We start from the raw sequence: 10,419 nt of genomic DNA on the forward strand, positions 1-10,419 counted from the left end.
AGCAGAGAAGTTTAGGAAGATAAGTGTGAAATAGGAAAAAATAAAACCCCAACAACAAAAAAAACCCCAAACAACAAACAAAACGAGTGTTTAGAAAAATCCTGAATGTCTGAACGTGTGTGTGTGTGTGTGTGTACGTGTTTTCCTTCCTGCCAAAGCAGGATGTCAAATACTGTCCTTTTCCCCTCTTTTTTTAAAGCAGGCTGAAAGGAAAATTCTTCACAGAATCTTAAAGAACTTTTTGACACAACAGCTGCAAAATCTATTTTCTAAACAAAGATTTATACATATTTATACGAGCTTAATCCAGATTTTTTTTTAATAAATCATTCTCAGAACTGCAGAGGTAAACTATATGTAAATACCTCAAGTAATAGGCTTGTAGTGCAAATCACATCATTTTATCTTCAATTTTGCATTCGTTTTTCTGGCTTAAAGGTGCATCAGAGATATGCATTTTAGCATATTCAGAACACGGGGCGTGAAATTAAATGTTTGACAGAGTGAGAAAAATATACAGACTTTGGAGATGCCTTAAAAATAGTAATTTATGCAGATCTAGAGGAGTGAAATCATTTGCAATGGAGTGACCCTCTCTCCAGGAATTTTTTGCTCAGTGTTCTTCTCTAATCTCCTGCTGTATCTTCATTTTTCATTGAACTAGCCAGTTTTCTGCGAAGCAGTCTTGTAGATAAGGGAAGTGCTAAAAGAAGAAGAAAGAAGAAGCTCAGTGGGTCCGTTTCCATTGCACTTTTACCCAAGGCAATGGGCAGAATTTAACGGATTCCTTCCAACATATGTTTTTGCCAGATAAGTAAACAGTGTGTGTCGGAAATGAAAAAGCATTTGCAATTTAATGACATTACAGCTCTCAGCTTAGGCTGGCGTGCTGCGAGGCGAAAAGCAGAAAGAGAGAGGAGAGTAGAAAGAGAAAAAGAACAAAGTTCATCTTCCCTTTTGTGCATTTTTATCAAGGAAAATATTACTTCTTTTCCCCTCTTGTTCTCTTTTCTTTTTCTCTTTGCTTTTTTGTCTCACTCATCTACATTTTTTTCTTTTCTCTCCTTTTGTCTCCTCTGTTCACTTTTACCTTTTTCTTCCACTGCCACCGACTCGTTTCCTTTCACCACCCCCCCCTTCCATTGTGTCGCCTTATTCATCTATTTGGCCCATTCAGTTTTTACCTATAAGGAGCTGTTTATCCAACAATGTATCTTTTTTTTTTTCTTTTTTTTCTTTTTTTTTCCCCGCCGTGTTGTACTCCCGGCGCTACAGCTCACAGTCAACAGGATTGTTGGAGGGATTATAACGTTTCATTTCAAAGCGCGACAAATCTGCTCGCCTTCCCTCCGTCCCCACTCTCCCCACACTCGCCGGTCCCTGGCGGATGCGCGGCACCCTCGGGGCCGGGATCGCCCCCACATCCCCTCACCAAACCCCTTCTGGGCCACCCCACCGGGGCCGCCCCGCTCGGCAGCAGTGGCGGGGGAGCAGGGGCAGCCCCTGGGAGGAGCAGGGGGTGCGGGGCAGGGTAGGGAGAGCCTCCGCTCCCTCCGCCGCCGCCGTCGGACGCGCCTGCATGTCATCCCCCCGTGTTCCCCAGCCATTAGGTGAGCGCTGCAAAGTCACGGGCTCCCACCCCAGGCTCTCCCTGGAGCTCGGGTGTAATTGAAAAATACCTCCAGTCAGTGGCAAGTCCTATCTTATAGGCTCGTATCTGAAACAACGTTTAAACAAAATAAAAATAATAATAATAATAAGTGCTTGTCTAAAGATCCGTGCATGGGTTGGTTTGGGGTCGGGTTGCCTTTTTTTTTTTCATTTTCCTTTTTTTTTTTTTTTTTTTTTTTTTTTTTTTTTTTTTTTTAACCATGAAATTACATCTTCCACATCTCCCAGATCCGGTACTTGGTAAGTAAAAAGGGAAATCTGTTTGGACATAAGGAGGTAAAGTAGCTAGAGGTGGTAATTTAATCATCCGAGGATATATTTCAATGTTTTTTCTGGTCTTCTAGGCATTAGCACTTTAAATTCATTATGTCTGTTTGACAGATATATGCAGCCTTAAGGATCTAAAAATGAAATCCAAGAAGTATAGCCTGCTAGAGGACATATATTGAAGTTAAGAGATTAAAACGGTCTAACCATTGCAAACAGAATGGAACATCTCGCATTTCTCATTCCTTATAAGCATGACTATTTTGCAGATGTTAAATACGGTCTGCTCTAATTATGAAGGAGGGGAGGGGGGGTGCCCGCTCAAGAGCTGAGGCTTTCTAACTTTTACATTGATGAAGTGGATATTAGAAAGACAATATTAGCTCCTGTGCTGTGTCTCGGGCACGGGAAGTTTTACATGGGGGATTTTCTCTATCAGTAATTTAATAAGGAGGGTGCAGTAGCAGGAGCAGCAGCCTCTCCTACATGCTTTAAAGACTCAAGAATCGTGCATGAATTTCCTATAAGGCAAATAACAAAAGAGCCAAATGAGAAGAGCGGGTCTTTTTTCTGTCTAACTGGGACACTGAGGACTCTGTGTCATTACAGTAATTTAGCAATGTTAATGATCTGTAATATTAATACATCATACTTGAAAATGGGGAAGAGTTGTCATAATTAAATGCATTAAGCCACAATTAAAAAGTCATCTAAGCAGTTGTAAAGATACCAGCGACGATAAAGCTGTTCATTACACTGTGAACCTCTCTGCCCATGGAAGCTCTCCCTGGCAGGGCTGGTGCAGCAGCCGCGCAGGAAGGCGGTGGGGCGCGCAGCCGGCGCGGCCTTATCAGCACATCGCCGACGGAGGCGGGGGGAGAGGGGGCTGGACCAGCGAGCCCTTTGACGGATCTGCCTCACTTCTTCAGGAACAGGGGGAAGGAGGGACACAGCACATAAGTCTCGTCGCAGACATTCGTGTCCGCACACCCCGGCCACCTTTTCAAAGCACGTCCCCAGACGCCCTGAAACGCACATTTGGGCCGCGAAGCCGCTGTGAAGCTCGGGATGAGGCCGGCGCAGGCTGCCCCTCGCCGCCGTGCGCTCCCCGCCTGCCCGGAGACGGGCGGCGGCCGTCGGGGCGGGTCCTGGCCGGGGCGCTGGTTCCCGGCCCCTCCGTCCGCCGCCCTCGGAATCTCCCTGCTGATGCCGAGAAGGGCTGAACCCCTGAGCCCTGGGACTGAGCTCTGAACAGCGCGACTGAGTGCTCCGCCTGTGGGGCTGCCTCCTCGTACCCCGGCGCTAGCTCTGTCTGCCCCTGCTCTGCCCCAGAGTCCCAGGGAGTGCTCTCTGCGGCACGGGAAGCCCTGCGGACACTGGCGTTGAGGGGTGAGAAGACACAGTCTGCTGCTGTGGGCTGTTAGGCCTGCTGGCCCTTTTGTTGCCCAGGTGCTGCCAGCCATGCCACGGGGGCAACATCCCCACGCATTTATATCCTCATATAACTCAGGAGAACCTCATCCCCAAACTAGTTTTTGGTGAAAACCTCATCCCTAGCCTGTTCTGTCAGAATGATCCAGCTCCAAAACGATCCATTAAAAAAGAAAAAAAATCATATCACTTCTGATAGTCAGAGTGTTTCTTCTTCCATCTCTGTCAGACTTTCCATTTCATGGACACACACTGTGATTTTTAGCCTGTTTTCGCGATGGAGAAGAGGTTGCACTCGCTGACAGTGTGCTTCTGTAGGGCTCTCTGGCAGTCCCCTTCTGAAAACGTCTTATCTCTTTGGATAAATTCAGGAAAATCTGGCTGAGGGAAGACGGTCTTGCAGCCCTTTATTATGGAAATGGGCAGTTGGGTAAAGGAGGAAAACCCAGTGTGGCGATTCCAGAGGGAAAGACTCTAACACCAACACGATCCTATGAATAGACTGACAGAGATGAGTCTTCCAATCCAAAGAAAAGTTTTGGACAGATCTTGAACATAGTTCCAACAATTAGGCCCATTTCCAGCCGTAACCCACAACTCCATGCAAATGTAGGCTTGTCCAGGGGAGATACAGCACATGGACACTGTCATCTATATGGAGCTCTGAGAGGAGTGCTGCATATAAGCATATAAGCATATGCTGCCTATACCTCTCCCTCTCCTGTTGATATCAATGATGAATATGATCACCAAAAATAAAAGAGAATAGAATTAATGCCAAATAAACAGATAGGAGTAAAGAATATTAAGTAAAAGCAACACAATTTACTCAGTCTTCAGATACGGCATTTTGGTAATGTCAACAATTTTGCATTTTGTTTTGTATTGCTGTTAATTCAAACACCCTACAAATGCAGAAGACCAAGATCTTGGTTTGATATTACTATTTACACCAATATATTAATGAAAATAATTTGCATACATAACAATTTACATATATATAACCAACTTTCATATATAGTTGAATGTGATTCCTTAGAGGCCCTTGCCTTCCATGGGAATGTTGCTTCTTTGAATGACAGCATGATGATGAGAAAGTCTTCACCTGGATTTGTAAAAAATCTGCAGGTAGGAAATAGATTTTTCTTGCAGATAAAATGCAGGTGAATCAAAGTGACAGAACTTTAGCTTTTGTGCATATCGATTTCTAAAAGGGCTGAAGGGAATTTATCTCCTCTTCCCCTCCTGCATCTGTTGATACTGTACATCCAAACTCCATGTGTGACTGCATGGCTTCCCATTCAGTGGATCAATTTCTCTTGTGTTTTGGCCCATCAGAAGAATCTCATGCACCCTCAGCTTCCTGTCTCATGGCTTTCTTGAGTTTGCTTAAAGCCCATGCTTGACCCCAGACAGAGACAAAATAACCTTGGACTTGAGCTTGCACTTATGTCCATTGTCAGAATTCCTTGAAATCACTCAAAATAATCTTGACTTAAGTTAGGAAGGAGCTGTTACCTTTGGAAATGTGAATGGACTTTCAATGGTCTGAGCCCAACACTGTGTCTCAGAACCCTATTTGTGGTCCATTTGTCTAAACATGATACAAGCTTGTTTCATAATGTATCTTAATGCAGAAGATTAATGCCCCACAAAGCTCATGTGGTGTCCTGGAGAAGACTTTTTCCCACTGTGGAATCCTGGAAAATACCTTCCCTGGCATTCAGCCCCGAAAATATTAATCTGAACCCAGTCTCCCGATCTTTCCGATCATCCCCACTGTCTGTTGTAGGGCTGGGATTCAGAGCCCAAGCTCTAGGTTCCTGCCTTGGGGTCCATAGTCCTGGACTTGTTTGGGTGGAGGAAATGTCTCACAGCCACATGTTTTGTGAGCTTCCACAGATGCCTGGGGACAGTGCCTTGAAGAACTCCATGAAAGAATAGCATTTGCTTCACCAACTGCAAGATGCAAGGCACATTTTTTTCCTTGGAAACTTCACATTTTGGTGTTCTAAAGGGAATTTATTTCTCTAAAAATGTACAGGCCATGGAAAAACATTTTTTACTGAGATGGAAGTTAAATATAAATATATATAAAATAAATTGTGTTTGTTCTTGGATCTATGTTTATTTTAAGTCTTTACAAATGAAAACTGTGCTCTTCAGCTGGCTCTGCTGGGCATGCAATCTGAGACACTTTCCTGGCCCTGGAGAGTGAACAAGTCTGGTGTGTGATACAAGGCCCATGCAAAGAGGATGAGGAAATAATCACTCATATCACAATGAACAGCCATTCAACCCATCAACTGCCTTGATTCTGTTGAGCGTTCCACTGGTGCAATTGGAGAAGTCAATTTTAAGGAGAGATTAGGAGGAGTACACTGTACAGCTAACCTTGCAGGATGCTCCTTACCTGAGAACTGGGTGAAGATGTAGATGCTTGAGAGGGAAACTGAATCAGTGAGCTATAAAGATGTTATCAAAAGTATTGGAAAGGCAGAAGCTCCTATAGCAACACTGTAAAGTGAAAGTTGCAGTAAGACACACAATTGTCAGTGCTAGCACAACAGTTCTGCTGAAACTGTTGACAGCTGTGTGGAGTGCAGAGAAAGAAAGCACAAGAGTAGGTGGTCACATGGGCCAAGGAGACCTGTGCACTGTTATACAATGGTACAAGGGAAATAGACAAATTATATTTGTTGAAGCAACTTACATTAACTAAATTATGTAAAACTTGACTGGAGTTTGGTTTGAAGGACAGCAAGGAAGGTCAAGATTCAGAGATGTTGGTAGGAATATAAATCAAGGGAGGACAGTGGAAGAAAATGTTCAGAGCCTGAGAAAGCAGGAGTTTGCTCTGAGCTATGCTGAATTAATGCTGGTATACTAAAACCAGCACAAGATAAGGTATTTTGAAAACAAGTACAAAGACAGAATCTGAATGAAGAGTGATATTCTGTGCTCAGTGAAGGTGATAGACAAAGCCCTCTTCTCTGGAGTCACCAGGGAAGGGATAGGTAAGGGAAAGAAGATAAAAGAGGCGATTCTATAAAGCCTGAAAGAAATAAAGCCTGGAAAGTGTGGCTGCAGGTGTCAGAGGCAGCCAAGACTTTGAAGAGGATGAGAAAAAAAACCGGGGCCATAAATTGAACAAGCTGGATGGAAAGCCTTCAGAGAGCAAGCACAGGTGGCATGTCCCAGAGAGGAGGTTGTTTGGAATATCTTCTGCCATCAACAGGAGGTATTTAGCGAGGTGGGATATTGGCTCCTGTTGTGGCTGTAAGTAGTACTAGTTTGGTACTGGATGTTCAGCTCTATCAGAGCTTTGTGGTCTGTACCCAGGGGACAGGCATGTTTGCCAGGAGTATAATAACAGCTGACTAAGGCAGACTTGCTCTGACGTTATCATTACTTCTCCACAGATGATCATAAATAAATATTTCAGTAGAAGTCCTAACTCTCCTTCTAGAAAAGTAGCACAAGAGAAATTAATGTTTTCTTTTAAGTGTGAGTGTTGGAAGTTGGAAAAAAAAATCGTCATCATTTGGAAGCAATAGCTTCAAAAAGACTGCCTCATAAAGACTAAGCTTTCCCTAAAACCGCACAATCTTACATCTGAGCCCTTCAAAAATGAGAGATCTTCCTCACAAGCTAGAGGTAAAATATACTGCTCATTTAGAAATAACTTGCCTTAGGTACATCTTGTTTGACATAATATAAATTATTGTTGAGGATTCCAGAGCAAATAAATGGGGGGGGGGGGGAGTAAATTTGTCCCCAGCAATTAGTAGTAATCTTTAAATAATTTGTCCTAGCTGGTCATCCAGGAGCCAAATTTGTCATTAGTCCATGTCAGAAAAAGACCATTCTCTAGAATACTTATGAGATGCAAATGAAAGACTAAATTTTCATTTAATCCAGTACCCTCTTAACGTTTCACTTTATTAATCAGTAAGAAACTTCTACATGAACTTAAAAAAATATTCCTGAAAGTGATCCAGGTGCAACCTCAAGAAGGACCTCGTTTTCATGAGGATTTATGACCCTCTGAAGAGTTTGGAGCCCAGAAATGAATTAATTTATCGCAAGGCATTAACAAGAAAAATAAATGGAAGAAGTTGAGTAAAAGCCTGGTCCTGGTGAAATCTGTGCTAGAGATGTCATTTTCCTTACTGTAGTCTGGATTTGCCCCATTTTCTTTTATCTGTGACCATCATAAACCTGATGCAGTTGTTTTCTGATTACTTTTACATCTGGAAATTTTCAGGTGTATTTAAATCACTGAGGTTATGTTCAAAATACAGTAAAATATCAAAATTGACATTGCCTTTTTTTAGTCAGTTTTTCTGGATGCTACAATAGGTTTTGATTTGTGCAAATATGTATGAATGGGCATAGTTTATATGAATGTTTTGGTCAATATTGGCCAGCAATACTGGTTCCTGAACTATTCAAATGCTGGCTTGCTAATTGTTAAATTATGCTGATGATGAGATGCAGGAGCAAGTATAATTTATCCTGTATGCAGAATATTCAGGCCATAAAAACAAATTTCAAACACACCTTTATTCTTCGGTAATTACAGTAACAAGGTCAAGAAAGGCCCGTCAAGAAATGACCATAGCCCAACCACCAGCCAGACTTGGGCAATTAACAGCAGGTGTTAATGAAACCTTCTCGCCCAGCGATACTCGAGAACGTGCATTCAAGAAAGTGGCTCACGAAAGGCGGGGGCCAAAGCTGCTGACGGAGTCCACAGAAGGACTTGCAAAGGAAGCTCCCGGGAAGTATATGCCTCTAATGTCCATTTCCTGCAGCTAGGTTGTAGCTAGGCATCTTTTTGAAGCTGAGCATCAGAGCCTGAAATCACTCGTTTGACCCAGATCTGAAGTATCCACTGGAGTTCTGCACTCTGAACAATGTCTGTATTTTAACTCATAGCTAACTAGTAAGAGATATGGAAGTAAAGCAGCTGTGGAGCAGAAACCCAGAACCGCCTTAAATTCACTTTTCTTCATGTCTGAGCTTTTCCATCTCCTGTCGCTAGATCTCACCCTCCAGCTCACCAAGTGTCCCGGTGAGAGGAAGGTCCTCACCACCACTGCGCCATGGCAGGTGGAGCAGACGGGAGGCAGTAGGGGGAAATCCTCCCCACTATGGCATAGCCAGGAGCTGGAGACCCGTCTCCTGGGTGAAAGCTACTCCGCCAAGCAGGAGCAAAGGCGGCGGGGTGGGGGGGACACGCGGGGCAGGGAGGAAACTGGGTCTTGCCTGATTTAGCGTCCCAGGCGCTTGTAGGCAGGCTAGAGGTTGATAGTGCAGAGATCAGGTCTGCGGGGAGATAATAAGTCCAAGAAGCCCCGGCCAGGGTGCTACGGGTGCTATAAGCAGGGGTTCTCCTGACATGCTCGCGCGGTTTTAGGCTGCCACGTTGACTTTAGCTGTTATAAATCCTCAACAGGTTCCACAGGAGAAATTCCAAAGTTGTGTGCCCTCCTTTACAAGGCTGGATCGGGGCTTTGCTGATTGGTTTTTTTTATTATTTCTGAGAAAATAAACCAAGCCCAGCCGAGTTGCACCCCCTGAAGGAGTGAAGGTTCGCCGGTCGCAGTCGGGGCAGCGCGGCACGCCCGAGGCGAGGCGGGGGTCACCACGGCTGCACGGCGAAGGCGGAACCCCGAGACACTGGATGCAGTCCGGAGACCGTCAGCCGACCCCACAGGGATCAGCAAAGATCCACAGATCTCTGTCCTCGGCTTCCCCTGACGTCCCCCGAACCCCTGGGTCGGCACTGTCTGTCACCGGGGTGGCCTTCGCGGGGCCGGGGCTGGTACGGAGGCCGCGGGAGCCACGGGGGGAGCCAGAGGGGCGGCCGGAGCGGTGACAGAGCATCGGCCACCTCCGGGGAGATGCACGGCCCCCGGTGCTCCCGGCTGCGGAGCCCGCAGCCGCCGCGGGAGACCGGGGCATGAGGGGGGTCGTGCGAGGATGAGCAGCAGCGCGGGGAGGGGGGTGGTGACACGGACGGCACACTCATACTCAGGCTGCCACAGCGTGGGCAGCTGTTCTGACAGAGCCGGGGAAGGCTGAAGGCTTGGGGTCGGGGGGGGGGGGGGTCCGGCTGCGAAGTCATTCTGTGCGGGAAACCGACCCGCAGCCGCCCCTTCGGGCTGCCCGAGGGGGATGCGCCCGGCGCTGCCGTGCTGCGCCACCTGCTACGGCGTAAACGATGCCACCAAACAGCGGCGAGGGACACGGCCCGGTGGCCGAGCCCGTGTCCTCCCGGGACGCTCACCCGGCAGACGGGACGGATGCGAGGAGATACGTTTGTATCCCAGCCCAAGTCCGCTGCTCGCCCCAAACTGCGGCATGGGATTGCGTGGATTTCCTCAGCAGGTGTGAAACGGACGGCCAAGGAGGGATAACTCCCTCCTGGTGATGGGGACTTTTCCCAAGGTTATCCCGCTGAGGGCTGTCAGCGCCTCCTCATGCTGAAATGTTTCAACGTAGGAAAGAACGGGGTCGGCGCTAACGATTAACTCCCGAAGTATGCTGAAAATGCAGTGACACTTGTCTTTAGAAGGGCTTGGTTTTGTCTGCGGTGCTAATTGATTTCTGTTCAGGCTGATCCCTCTTAAAACATGAACAGATTTAATGGTTCTTACTCCCGAGCTCTATGCTATTGAGATAATTTCGGTTATTAAGACGCATTAATAAACACTTAATAGACACCTTTTTTTTTCTTTCTTTTTTTTTTTTTTTTTCTTAAGAGGTAAGCTCTTCATCAGTCCGAAATAAACGAGCAGCCTCTACCGATGCTCTCCCGCACTCGGGATCAGCAGTAACTGCCCACGCGTATCAAAAATACCCTACAGCTAAGCAAGTTCAGGTGGCTTGTCCCATAGTGCCCAGCAAGTCCTTCTGCAGCGTCGAACGAGAGAAAAAAGGGCTGTAACACCAAAACAAAGGATCGGTGACTAATTCGGTCTCTGGCTCCGCCGACGAGAAAATAGCTCCCAACATGTGCACTGAGCCCGGCTTCAGCCCCTG

Source organism: Chamaea fasciata, unplaced genomic scaffold, assembly GCF_029207755.1.
Source record: "Chamaea fasciata isolate MVZ Bird 193981 ecotype frontalis unplaced genomic scaffold, bChaFas1.0.hap1 SCAF_2, whole genome shotgun sequence".
NCBI classification, from domain to species: domain Eukaryota; kingdom Metazoa; phylum Chordata; class Aves; order Passeriformes; family Sylviidae; genus Chamaea; species Chamaea fasciata.